The sequence below is a fragment of the Urtica dioica genome, chromosome 5, assembly GCF_054948205.1.
Source record: "Urtica dioica subsp. dioica isolate 48M chromosome 5, U.dioica_male_clone48M_v1_H2, whole genome shotgun sequence".
In the NCBI taxonomy this organism is placed as follows: domain Eukaryota; kingdom Viridiplantae; phylum Streptophyta; class Magnoliopsida; order Rosales; family Urticaceae; genus Urtica; species Urtica dioica.
Genome location: NC_142760.1, coordinates 23,587,940 through 23,601,310, shown reverse-complemented (window position 1 = coordinate 23,601,310; position 13,371 = coordinate 23,587,940).

Here is a 13,371-nt window from a genome sequence, read left to right as displayed (position 1 = left end):
AGACTATATGACATCAAATGTACATAAATACACACTACAACTCTTCTTGTGGGCACCATTGACAACAAATCGACGTCATCGGTGAGCTGGCTACGGCCCCGAGACAATACAAGCACGCAATCATCGCTATCGATTACTTCACAAAATGGGTAGAGGCAGAACCACTGGCAAAGATCACAGAGGCAAACACGACTAACTTCATCTGGAAGAACATTGTCTGCCGCTTCGGAATCCCCGCATCGATCGTGACCGACAACGGAAAGCAATTCGATAACGCGCGTGTCCGGGACATATGCGAACAGATGACCATCAGCAAGACCTTCTCCTCTCCCTGTCATCCTCAGGCAAATGGTCAAGTCGAGGTGGTCAACAAGACAATCAAGGAAAACTTGAAAAAGAAGCTGGAAGAGAGAAATGGGGTATGGGCCGAGGAGCTCCCCATGGTCCTCTGGTCCTCTGGATGTATCGGACGAAGGCGCGGAATGCAACCGGCGAAACCCCTTTCGCACTTGCATTCGGCATCGAGGTCGTGGTACCCGTCGAGACCATGCTACTGACTTTCCGCATCGAAGAGTTCAAGGAAGACGCCAACAATGAAGCAATAAGGCTCGACCTGGACCTTATAGACGAGAAGAGGGTGGACGCACTCACTCACCTTGCCGCACAGAAGAGGAAGGTCAAAAAGTACTACAATTCGAAGATCAAGTTGCGAAAGTTCACCGACGGGAGCCTTGTCCTCAGAAGGGTGTTCCGAAACACCAAGGTGTAGGGAGCGGGAGTCATGGGTCCCACCTGGGGAGGCCCGTATCGTGTGCGTCGAGCAATCCATGGTGGTACGTACGAGCTCGAGAACCTAGAAGGACTCGTGTTCTCTCATTCATGGAACGCCGAATACTTGTGACAATATTACCAATAGAAGCCTACTCCCGATTTCTTTATGTTTGATTGTTTTCATTTTATTTATGGTTTTAGTGAAAGACAATTTCAAATTTAAATAAGGCCAGTGGCCTGGGAATGTAATTTTTGCTTATTTCAACATAGTAATGGGATTACATTTCGCCTCAAAACCGTTGTCATATGCTGTTATAATTTCTAGTCTCCTCTACGAGTACACAAGAACCTGTGGGGCTAACAAGCAACAGCTAGCAAGTAACAGGTAATAGGCACACATTTTTCACGTGACGCTCTCGCACAATTCCACGCTTCGCGCACCAAAAGGTAGCGAGACATCAATGGGTCGGATCCGCGCACTAGACCCCTGACCCTACACATCTTTCGCGCGACGCTCTCGCACGATTCCACGCCTCGCACACCGATAGGTAGCGGGGCGTCGACTGATCGCGTCCGCGCACCGGACTGTTGATCCTGGCAGTCAAAACCCAAAGCGTGGTACGCGTACCGACAGGTACCGCGTTCACTGGGAACTGCGCTTGCCTCAAGCCCGTCCTGGCGCACAATGCGCACGCCGACAGGTAGTGCACACGCCGGAAGATTGGCACGACAGCCGTCAAGCTTGCATGCACCGATAGGCAGCGAGTCACGAATGGATGGCAAAGACTCGCACCCGCCGGACGAAACTGGTCTAGCCAGCGTCCGCGGGACACCTCTCCGCTAAGTGTGGCACTAAGCCGTGCAAACTAATTACACTAGATATAGTAAATCGGGGGTCGTAAGACACGCACTAGCCAGATTGCGCTAATCGATTATGTTGTCGCTGTTTTTCGGACAACTATTTAGGAGCCAAAGACGGTTAGACCCAAGGCCGGACCAAGTGGTCTCGTCTTGACTCGAGCGTGTCGGACTTGGTTGTTGTCGCAGTTTTTCGGACAACGATTTAGGAGTCGTAGACGGTTAGACCCAAGGCCGGACCAAGTGGTCTCGTCTCGACTCGAGCGTGTCGGGCTTGGTGTCCCAAGCCGTCCCTTAGCTGTAGGTGATCTCTATCTCGTCCAAACACCTGAAACGTGAACCAAAAGGTGTGAACTACAAAGGGGAAACAGAGGGGTTGCCTCTGTTTACCTCTCCGACGCTCAACATTAGTAGGATTGAGGTGGTTTGTAGAGGGTTTAGTGTTTAGAGGTCGAGACTTGAGAGAAACGAGCGAGGTACGAGTTCGACAGCGTTTTAGTACTCAAATTCGGATTACCTGGACTAGGGGAGCAGCCCCTTTATTTATAGGCGACCAAGGGGTGTTATGGACAACCCCTTGGCCGAGAATTGTCTTGGCCCGGCCATTGGCCGAGACTGGCCCTTGGGCCGGCCAATGGCCGAGGCTATCTGGGCCGGCCATTGGCCGAGGCTGGCCCTAGGGCCGGCCAATGGCCGGGAGTAGCTTGAGTCGGCCATTGGCCGAGACTGGCCCTTGGGCCGGCCAATGGCCGAGGCTATTTGGGCCGGCCATTGGCCGAGGCTGGCCCTAGGGCCGGCCAATGGCCGGGAGGATCTTGAGTCGACCATTGGCCGAGGCTGGCCTCTGGGCCGGCCAATGGCCGAGGCTGTTTGGGCCGGCCATTGGCCGAGGCTGGCCCTAGGGCCGACCAATGGCCGGGAGCGTCTTGAGTCGGCCATTGGCCGAGGCTGGCCCTAGGGCCGGCCAATGGCCGAGGCTGTTTGGGCCGGCCATTAGCCGAGGCTGGCCTCTGGGCCGGCCAATGGCCGAGGCTGTTTGGGCCGGCCATTGGCCGAGGCTGGCCTCTGGGCCGGCCGATGGCCGAGGCTGTTTGGGCCCGTCATACGCCGGGCGGCCGCCGGCCGGGAGCTGGCCGGACGGCACTTGGCCGGCCGGGAGCCGCCGTGCGGGCCTTGCACCGGTCGCGTGGATCTAAGCGATGCCTTAGTTCTCGTCGGTCCGAGACGGACCGACAACACTAGCCCCCCGAGTTTCCGGTCGAGCGTAGATCGAGTGGAAACTCAAAATCTACGCCTTTATACGGATGCGGGATGAACGCTCTCGGGTTCGTGTCATGAGGAATGACCTTCGCGCGTCGCGAGGGACGGCCTTTGTGCGTCGCGAGGGACGGCCTTTGTGCGTCGTGAGGGACGACTTTTTGTTTCGGGTTGACGTGCGTGGCTTATTTTCTCGATCCGCCAATGGGGGCGTGATCGATTAGCACAACTTTATTGTGTCGTGCGCGTCTTATTTTCTCGACTTGCCAACGAAGGCATAATCGATTTGCACGTCTTCGTTGTCTTGCGCGCGTCTTGTTTTCTCGATTTGCCCACGAAGGCATAATCGATTTGCGCGTCTGTTTTGTATTGTGCGCGTCTTGTTTTCTCGATTTGCCAACGAAGGCGTAATCGATTTGCACGTCTCTGTCGTGTTGTGCGCGTCTTATGTTCTCGATTTGCCAACGAAGGCATAATCGATTTGCGCATCTTTATTGTTTTGTGCGCGTCTTATTTTCTCGATTTGCCAACGAAGGCATAATCGATTAGCACGTCTTTATTGTTTTGTGCGCGTCTTATTTTCTCGATTTGCCAACGAAGGCATAATCGATTAGCACGTCTTTATTGTTTTGTGCGCGTCTTATTTTCTCGATTTGCCAACGAAGGCATAATCGATTAGCACGTCTTTATTGTTTTGTGCGCGTCTTATTTTCTCGATTTGCCAACGAAGGCATAATCGATTTGCACGTCTTTTTTGTATTGTGCGCGTCTTATGTTCTCGATTTGCCAACGAAGGCATAATCGATTAGCACGTCTTTTTTGTTATGTGCGCGTCTTGTTTTCTCGATTTGCCAACGAAGGCATAATCGATTTGCGCGTCTTTATTGTTTTGTGCGCGTCTTATTTTCTCGATTTGCCAACTAAGGCATAATCGATTTGCACGTCTTTGTCGTACTCTTGTTTTTTTTTCTTGAGCGAGCGAGCTCTAGTTTCGCTGAGCATTGTCTCCCATTAGCCCCCCGAGTTTTGTGTGTACTCGTAGAGGAGACTAGAAATTATAATGCAACAAGATAAAGACTTCGAGGTGAAATGTAATCTAATTACCATGCATAAATAGTCAAAAATTACATCCCTGGGCCATTGGCCTTATTGAAATTCGAGATTGTCTTAAAACCGGAAATAAAATGACATAATGAGAGAAGGGGACGGGCTTAGCCCACGACATGCAGCTGTGAGCTCCCCGGTTCTTCAATCGCTGCCTGGTCCATGACAGTCACCGTCGCCGGACCCTTCCTTCCCTGCCGCGGATGGCCTTCGTGCATCGTGGCCGCCCCGACCGTTCTCAGGACATACTCTTTTAATTTCCCGTCCTGAATCAGGGCCTCAATCTGACGCCTAAGATGATAGCACTCGGACGTCAGATGCCCGTGATCCTGGTGGTACTCACAGAACTTGTTCCGATCCCTCTTCGCGGGATCCTTCGCTAGAGGAGCCGGACTTCCTAGCTTGTCGCGGTGCAGAGCTAGGATCCGCTCTTGCGGAGTGTTCAGAGGGGTGTATGTTGATGACGCTCGGAAGCTGTCAACGTGCAACGATCTTGGACCGGAGAGGGGGCCACCGTTAGGGGCTCGGCCTCCCTTGCTCCTCTTGCTTTGAGGGTCGGGGCGATCTTCGTCCCGTTCTTCGCGGTGGCGACTACCTTGTCCTCCTGACTTTCGGCCATCGCGGCCATCGAGATAGTCCTCGATTCCCATATGTGTGCGGGCTCTCGTCATCAGCTCCGCCATGTCTCGCGGGACTTGCCCGAGAATGGACTTGAGGAAGTCGCTCGTGCGAACTCCCTCGGTGATCGCCGTGATGGCGTCCTTGTCGTCGAAGCCCTCGACTTTGTGAGACTCCTCGGTGAAGCGAGCGAGGTATTGTCTCAATGTCTCATCTCTCCCCTGCCGAATGGAGAGGAGGTGGGTCTTCGATTTCTTTTGTGCCACAAGCGTGGCAAAGCGAGCGAGGAAAGCCTCTCGCAAGGCCCTGAAGGACGGGATGCTTCCAGGCCTCAAACTTTGGAACCACTCAAAGCCCGACCCCGTGAGGGTCAGGCTGAAGGCTTGGCAGAGGGTGGCATCCGTCTGCCCTTACATCGTCATCCACGTCTCATAGTGTTGGACGTGGAAGTGGGGGTCCGTACGTCCATCATAGGGGGGAATGGACGGTAACTTAAAGTTTCCCACGCATGGCTGCGCGAGGACCTGTGCGGCGAAGGGAGAGTATGATTCCTCGATCCCTCCGTACGGCCTTTGCCTCCCAGACTCCCTCATCTCGATGATTTGATTCTGGAGGCTCTGAATCATCGTGACCACGTCAAGCCCGTTAGCAGGGCCGACCGTCGGGGCCACGGGAGTCACCGGTTGGCGTTCGTTGGATGCTTGGTCCATGACATTGGCCTGAGGTCGGCCAAGAGTTGCGGCGGGGAGCGCGTCCCTTCGAGAATTTAGCCTTTGGCGGAGATCCTCCCCTCGGGAGTTTCTCTGCGCCGCCAAGCGCTCTCTAAGGTCCACGCTTGGCGCACGACGAGGCGAGGTCGCCCTTGGTCGGGTCGTCCGGCGAGCGCTTCGGCTATCGGCTCCATCGTCGACCAAAGTCGCTCTCTCCTCGGCGAGGGGCCGTGTCCGGCCACCTCTTGAAACCGAAGGGGCGAGTCCCTGGGACTGTGACCGTGCCTGTTGTCGCGCCGGGTACACAGGATCGGCCAACGCACCGTTGGCCCTCTCGGGTCGCGCTTGAGCGAGGCTAGGGGTGGCCTCGTTGGTCCTCGACTCCTCCACGTATTCGGGGTCGGAGTAATCTTGAGCAGATCGATCCTCGACGTCGTAGCCGAGGAGACCGGCGATGAGGGAGCTGTCAACGCCGGGACGGTCAAGAAGCTCCGCGAGCCGCCGGGCCGTGTCCTCTCGGAGCTCGGCCTCGGGGTCGTTTACCGGGTCTTGGGGCTGGCTCTCGCTATCGCGAGGTTGCCCCTCAAGACGGTGTGCGAGGAGTCGGAGACCGTACCTCGAGCTCGTCGCTCGGGTACCCGCGGAGGTAGTGGGAATGTGACTCATCTCTCGAGAGTCGTGAGAACAAAGGAAAAAACTGGTAGAGGGAATGCGTCGTCAAGGTCGAGAGATCCCCTCCTTCTAGCGCCAAAATGTTGTTGCTGTTTTTCGGACAACTATTTAGGAGCCAAAGACGGTTAGACCCAAGGCCGGACCAAGTGGTCTCGTCTGGACTCGAGCGTGTCGGACTTGGTTGTTGTCGCAGTTTTTCGGACAACGATTTAGGAGTCGTAGATGGTTAGACCCAAGGCCAGACCAAGTGGTCTCGTCTCGACTCGAGCGTGTCGGGCTTGGTGTCCCAAGCCGTCCCTTAGCTGTAGGTGATCTCTATCTCGTCCAAACACCTGAAACGTGAACCAAAAGGTGTGAACTACAAAGGGGAAACAGAGGGGTTGCCTCTGTTTACCTCTCCGACGCTCAACATTAGTAGGATTGAGGTGGTTTGTAGAGGGTTTAGTGTTTAGAGGTCGAGACTTGAGAGAAACGAGCGAGGTACGAGTTCGACAGCGTTTCAGTACTCAAATTCGGATTACCTGGACTAGGGGAGCGGCCCCTTTATTTATAGGCGACCAAGGGGTGTTATGGGCAACCCCTTGGCCGAGAATTGTCTTGGCCCGGCCATTGGCCGAGACTGGCCCTTGGGCCGGCCAATGGCCGAGGCTATCTGGGCCGGCCATTGGCCGAGGCTGGCCCTAGGGCCGGCCAATGGCCGGGAGTAGCTTGAGTCGGCCATTGGCCGAGACTGGCCCTTGGGCCGTCCAATGGCCGAGGCTATTTGGGCCGGCCACTGGCCGAGGCTGGCCCTAGGGCCGGCCAATGGCCGGGAGCAGCTTGAGTCGGCCATTGGCCGAGGCTGGCCTCTGGGCCGGCCAATGGCCGAGGCTGTTTGGGCCGGCCATTGGCCGAGGCTGGCCCTAGGGCCGGCCAATGGCCGGGAGCGTCTTGAGTCGGCCATTGGCCGAGGCTGGCCCTAGGGCCGGCCAATGGCCGAGGCTGTTTGGGCCGGCCATTGGCCGAGGCTGGCCTCTGGGCCGGCCAATGGCCGAGGCTGTTTTGGCCGGCCATTGGCCGAGGCTGGCCTCTGGGCCGGCCGATGGCCGAGGCTGTTTGGGCCCGTCATACGCCGGGCGGCCGCCGGCCGGGAGCTGGCCGGACGGCACTTGGCCGGCCGGGAGCCGCCGTGCGGGCCTTGCACCGGTCGCGTGGATCTAAGCGATGCCTTAGTTCTCGTCGGTCCGAGACGGACCGACAACAGATTACGCTAAGCATAGTAAATAGAGAAAATAAGACGCGTGATAAACCGGAAAAAGCTTTAGCAAAAACAAGCAATGTTACGGAGACAACCCAGCAGAAAGAAAAGGAAATACGACAAATATCCGACAAAAGAAAGTATAACAAATATCCGAAAGGAAAACAAGACAAGCGCTAAACAAGTGCGCGGGAAACCAAAATAAAGCCGACTACTCGAGTTGCTCCTCATCATTCTTGGGCAAAGGGACGCCCGACCCATCGGTGGCCTCTCCATCGGGCGGGCAGTTTGTCGATTGAGCAGCCTCCGCGGGAACCTGGGGACGCGGGTCATCCGTCTGTGGCGCGTCATCCAAAGGAGGAAACATGCCATCGAAAAAGGAAATGGTGGTCCCATGAGACGCGTTCTCCTTCGCGGTCGCATCTCAAACCCGTACGGCCGCCACGTAACGAGCCTCTTCCAAGGCGAGGTCCCAGTCATCCTCTAGATCCGCCTTAGATTGACGGCGTCGTCCTTCTCTTCGATGAGGGTCTGCATCTCCACTAGCAGAGAATCCATTTCCATCTTCGCCTTGACGCGAGAGATCTCGCTCGCCGATAGTCGTGCGTGGACGATCTTTTGCTCCTCGTCTCGGCCTGAGAGAGCCGCTTGAAGTTTCTTCGTCTCCCCCAAGAAAGTGTCGGCCACTTGTTCCGCCTTCTCCTGAGCCGCCTGTTCAGCCATACGCAGTGATCTCTCGGCGATCAATTCCTCGCGGGTTCGCTTCGACTCCTCCTCAAGCGTCTGAAACTCCCGGGCAGTCCGGACCCCCACTAGAGCGGCGGTGTGGTTGACAGCCGCACTCTCCATGTCCCTCTTCATGATCTGCATTCGCCGCAATTGGTCTCGGAGAATGCGTTCTCCTCGTTCTTGACGCGAGAGCATCTGCAAAGGAGGGTGACGTACGTAAAATCAGGATAAATGTGATAGATGTATGTAAGTCAAACAAGTGGATCGTACCTTTCGAGCATCGCTGATCCCATTTTGGAAGTACTCGAGGTCGCTCGTCGTCAAGAGACCCTTAAAATCTCGCAGGGAGGTTTCAAGGATTCCCTGGGAACATTGGCCCCTCAGCTCCGCCGCCTCCGCTAGGAGCATCGAATCCATGCCGTATGGCGCTGCCGACGTATGAGCACGCTTATGACTGGAGGGTGAACCGAGAGAGATCGATGACGATGGTCGCTTGTTCGAAGAGATCGCCTCATTCCTCGCCCGCACCGGTGATCCCCCGCGACGAGCCTCAACTCGAGAGTGAGCCGCGGCCACAGTTTCGGCAGTAGGTTCTACCCTTGGCACCCGCGCACGCGAACGATCCCGAACCATGGTATGTGTCAAAAGGAAAAAGAAGGGGATGTCAATCGGTTAGAACATAACAATAAACACGATCAAAAGAATATTGTGATCGCATAAAAGACATGTATATGATTAGTACCCCCCGCTTCGGGGAGGGGAGCGGAAGAACCCCCTGCCTCAGACTCGGGGTCCCCCACGACCTCCGCACCAGGGCTGGGGCGTCGGGGAACTTCATCGCCAGGCACGAACCATCCGGTAGTCGCCATGAGGTCTGGGGACTCAAAAAGCGACCCTTATCACCTCGAATACGGAACAGCCCCGATCACGAGCGCGAGTTCAGAGCTCTCAGTGTCGCGGTCGGCCGGGAAGTCGGCCGCACGGCCAAAGACAAGAGGCGCCATCCCAAAGGCGGATTTGGACACCCACACCCAAGGATAACGATGCTTGGAAGATAGCTTGGTGAGTATGGGGAAAGGCTTGCGATGTTGGACCTTGTAGAAGCCAGGCTTCTCGGGGACATCGTAGACAGACACAAGATTCTTGATATCGTCGACCGTCACGGCACGGCCCTTCGCTCGGTAGAGCATCATGTGGCACGCCGCCACCACGCGGTAGAAGGATGGAGACATCTGCAACACATGGACGTTCAGTCGAACCAGAAGATCTTGGATCACAGGCTGGAAAGGCAGCTGTAACCCCCCCCCCCCCCCCCCCCCCCCGGAGGCTCGCCTAGTAGATAGCGGCGTATCCCCTTCGAGGACGATTCGGAAGGTCGTTGGGTAGCGGTCGCAATAGCGATATGGAATACAGAATGTGGAATCGCTTCCTCAAGCCCCTGAAGCTTGCGAGTGAAAGGGAGCTCGAGAAGTCGACTCCAGAACAGTCAAAGCCGCCTCGAATCGCCGATTCCCGATAAGGAATGATGAAGCGCGTTCCTCCTCTCCGGCGGTCAAAGTACGCACCTCGGCCGCCGACGAATGAAGTAGAAGAGACTTACTGAACCTTTCGAGTTCGCTACGTCTCCAAAGCCGGTCGGGGCGTCCACGGCGTGACCCATTGAGTCGGCGAGATCATCGTCTCGGCGTGTGCCCAGACCGGCAAGGCGGGCTGCCTCGCCCGCGCCCGAGCCGACCGGTTGGGTCTCCTCGCCCGCGCCTGGGCCGGCCGGGTGGTCCCCCACACCAGCACCCGTGCCGGCTGGTCGTGGTTCCTCGCCCGTGCCTGGGCCGGCCAGACGGGCCTCCTCGCTCACGCTTGGCCCGGTCAGACAGACCCCTTCGCGCGCTCCCTGCCCAATGGGCCCATCCGGGCCCCTTCCTTTGGCGCCCAAAGCAAGTGGGCCGGCCTTACAAGGCCCCGGCCCGATGGCGCGCTCCCCCGGCCCGGTGACGCGCTCCTCCGGCCCGGCAGCGCGGCCCGGCCCATTGCTGGTCAGGCTGTCCTCGAGCGGCCCAGGCCCGCCAAACCCTAGGGTTTGGGTGGGTAGCCTCTCGGCCGCCGCTGCCCCTCGGCCGGCGCGGCCCCGCACCGACGCTGACGTCCACCCAGCTGCCCTCGTCTGGCCCCGGCGCCTCGTCCCCAGCACGTGCCTCCGGCCCAGCAGCGAGACCCGGCCCATGGCTGGGCGGGCTGTCCTCGCGCAGCCCAGGCCCACCAAACCCTAGGGTTTGGGCGGGCAGCGCCTCAGCCGCCGCCTCTCGGCCGGCGCCCTCCGGCCGACAAAGCCCATCGCCGGCGCTGGCGTCCACACGGCCGTCCTAGTCTGGCGCCGGTGCCTCGTCCCCGAAGCGGCCCCGCCTGGCGCGCACAGTCCCTCAGCGCCGCTAGCTCGCAGCAAATCGAGCCTCGCCGCCTGGGGCGCGACCTCCCCCAGGCCGGCACTTGTGCAGATGAAGTCGCCCGGGTCCCGCGCATCCCTCCCTTGGCCTGCCTCGCCTGGGGAGCCCTCGTCAGAGGCGTGCGTCCCGGCGAGACCGCCGGAGCCCAACAAGGCAGCCCCCTCGGCGCACGTCCCGGCCGGGTCTGTCGCGCGCGGCCCGCCAATGCCCTCCTGGGCGCTCCCCTCGGCCGTGCGCCCATCGCCCAAGCCGCGCAGGGCCCTCCCTGCGCTTGCCTCGTCCGGGGGACGCCCGTCCCGGCCGTGTTGTGCGTCCCCGGCACACGCCTCGCCCGGCGCTGCCCCTGCATCGCCCGGGGTCTACTCGGCCGGTCCAAGTGGCGCGATAACACCGCCGGCCACCGGGTGAACGTCCTCACTAGTCAACCAAGCATCCAAGGAGGAAAAATCACAGTCGCTCGAGCCCATCGTTGCCCGGCCAGAAAAATCAAAGCCCAAAGTCGGGAGAAATTGATGATCGACGGGAGGCGGTGAAAATTGGTCCAAGAGATCGTCTAAGGTCTCGTGCGAGTTGTCAAGAAAAAAAGTGAAAATGTCCTCAGGGAGCCCACGTGCCGATAGGTGACTAGGGGACCCCATGAGCATGTGTAATGAGAAAGACGTTGGAAAATGAATAAAATAACGAAAGAAAAAGGGCTTACCGGTTCAACACGAGGCGGTCCGACGAGACGGCGAAAGACAAAGCTCACTTGAGTTTACCCCACGGGCTACGCCCAGCGGCAAACTCGAGGGGTAATGTTATCAGCCCGACGAAACCCGACGACGCTTTCGGCTGTTTGAGCGTCCGGACAAACTCGCCCGGCCAATGGCCGGCCGAAACTCACCCGGCCAATGGCCGGCCCAGGTTCATTAGGCCATTGGCCGGCCCAAATGCCTCACTCGACCTCAAGCCGAGCAAAACTCACCCGGCCAATGGCCGGCCCAGATGCCTCTCTCGGCCTTTGGCCGAGCGAAACTCACTCGGCCAATGGCCGGCCCAACTTCATTCGGCCATTGGCCGGCCCAGGCGCCTCACTCGGCCTTCAGCCGAGCGAAACTCACCCGACCAATGGCCGGCCCAACTTCAATTGGCCATTGGCCGGCCCAGGCATTTCGTTCGGCCATTGGCCGAGTGAATCTCATTCAGCCAATGGCCGGCTAAACTTCACTCAGCGAAGGGGCTTTAAAAACGTCCCTTGGTCGCCTATAAATATGAGGCTCGACCCCTCGAGATAGGTAATCCGAATTTGAATACTGAAACGATGTTGAACTCATAACTCACTCGTTTCTCTCAAGTCTCGGCTCTCTATACACCTAACCTCTTTTACCCACCTCAATCCTACTAATGTTGAGTGTCGGAGAGGTAAACAGAGGCACCCCCTCTGTTTCCCCTTTGTAGTTCACACATTCTTTCCTGCTTTTTAGGTGTTGAGACAAGGCAAACATCATGTACAGCTAAGGGACGACTTGGGATACCAAGTCCGACACGCTCGAACCGAAGCGAGATCACTTGGTCCGGCCTTGGTTCTGACCGCTCTCGGTTCCTAAATCGTTGTCCGAAAATGAGCGACAACACCGGGCCCAGATCCGCCCCGTGGGCTCGGGCCTGTCCCCGACGAGGAAAAATGATCACTTTAAGATTTATGATTTGAATGTTGTGTGTGGATATGTATAAAGTCTCCCAAATCTCTCGCTCTCCTTCTCAATCGTAGGAAAGAAAAAAATGCAAATAAGAAAAGAAGAAGAAAGGAAAGAGAGAGAGAGAGAGAGAGAGAGAGAGAGAGAGAGAGAGATAATAATAGAAATATTTAATTATTTAATAATAATTAATATATCTTATAACAATATTTAAATCTTAAAAGTATTTAGAATAATAGAAAATACTATTATAACCTTTTAAATCTTGTCTCGTCATTAAAACGTGAAACTTAACGTCCAAATACTGACGGAAGTGGGGCCTTGTAATAGGTGTTTGAGCTGTGAGTTGAGTTTTGCAACATTTTCGAGTCAAGGGGACGAAATTTAACTGAAGTACGAGTCCAGGGGGTAAAAATGAGATTTATTCTTATTAAAATTTATCATATTAAATGAATTATTAATATGTTATTATATGACAATGTATCTATTTGCCTTTAATTTGGGGCTCTTGAAATAACATGTTAAAAATCGTTAAAATTTAGACAGAAGGATGTAATTTATCATATTTTAAAAGTTCATAATAGATGTTTATAAGATTTTAAAATTCACACTACTACAAATGTTGGATTATACAACCTACTTTCTACAACGCTTAAAATATGTGTTGTAGAAACTAGGGATTCTACAACGCTTAACATAAGTGTTGTAGAAACACCAAGTTTCTACAACGCTTATGGCTAAGCGTTGTAGAATCTGGGTGTTTCTACAATGCTTATGGATATGCGTTGCAGAATCTGATGGTTTCTACAACGCTTATAGCTAAGCGTTGTAGAAACTTAGTGATTCTACAACGCTTGTGTTAAGCGTTGTAGAAGTAAATAAATTTCAGATTTCCCACAACGCTTAGACTATCCGTTGTAGAATCCTCACCGCGGCACCACGTGATTTATGCCGCGGCGAAAACTTTCTACAACGCAATGTAAAACCGTTGTAGAAGGATGGACCTCGCCGCGGCACAATTTCAACATCGCTGTGGCGACATCTTCTACAACGGATTTAATAACCGTTGTAGAATCCATTCGCCGCGGCGATAGTTATTTCCCGCCGCGGCGACATTATCTCGCCGCGGCTAGAAATTGTCTCCGCCGCGGCGAGAAGGATACCGTGGCCTAGCAGTTTTTTATGAAACTGCCTCGCCGCGGCGATGAAGGAATCCCGCCGTGGCGAGATGATCCTGCAAAGGTTATAAAATCCGTTGTAGGACCTTCTCGCCGCAGCGAAGACATATTCCCGCCGCG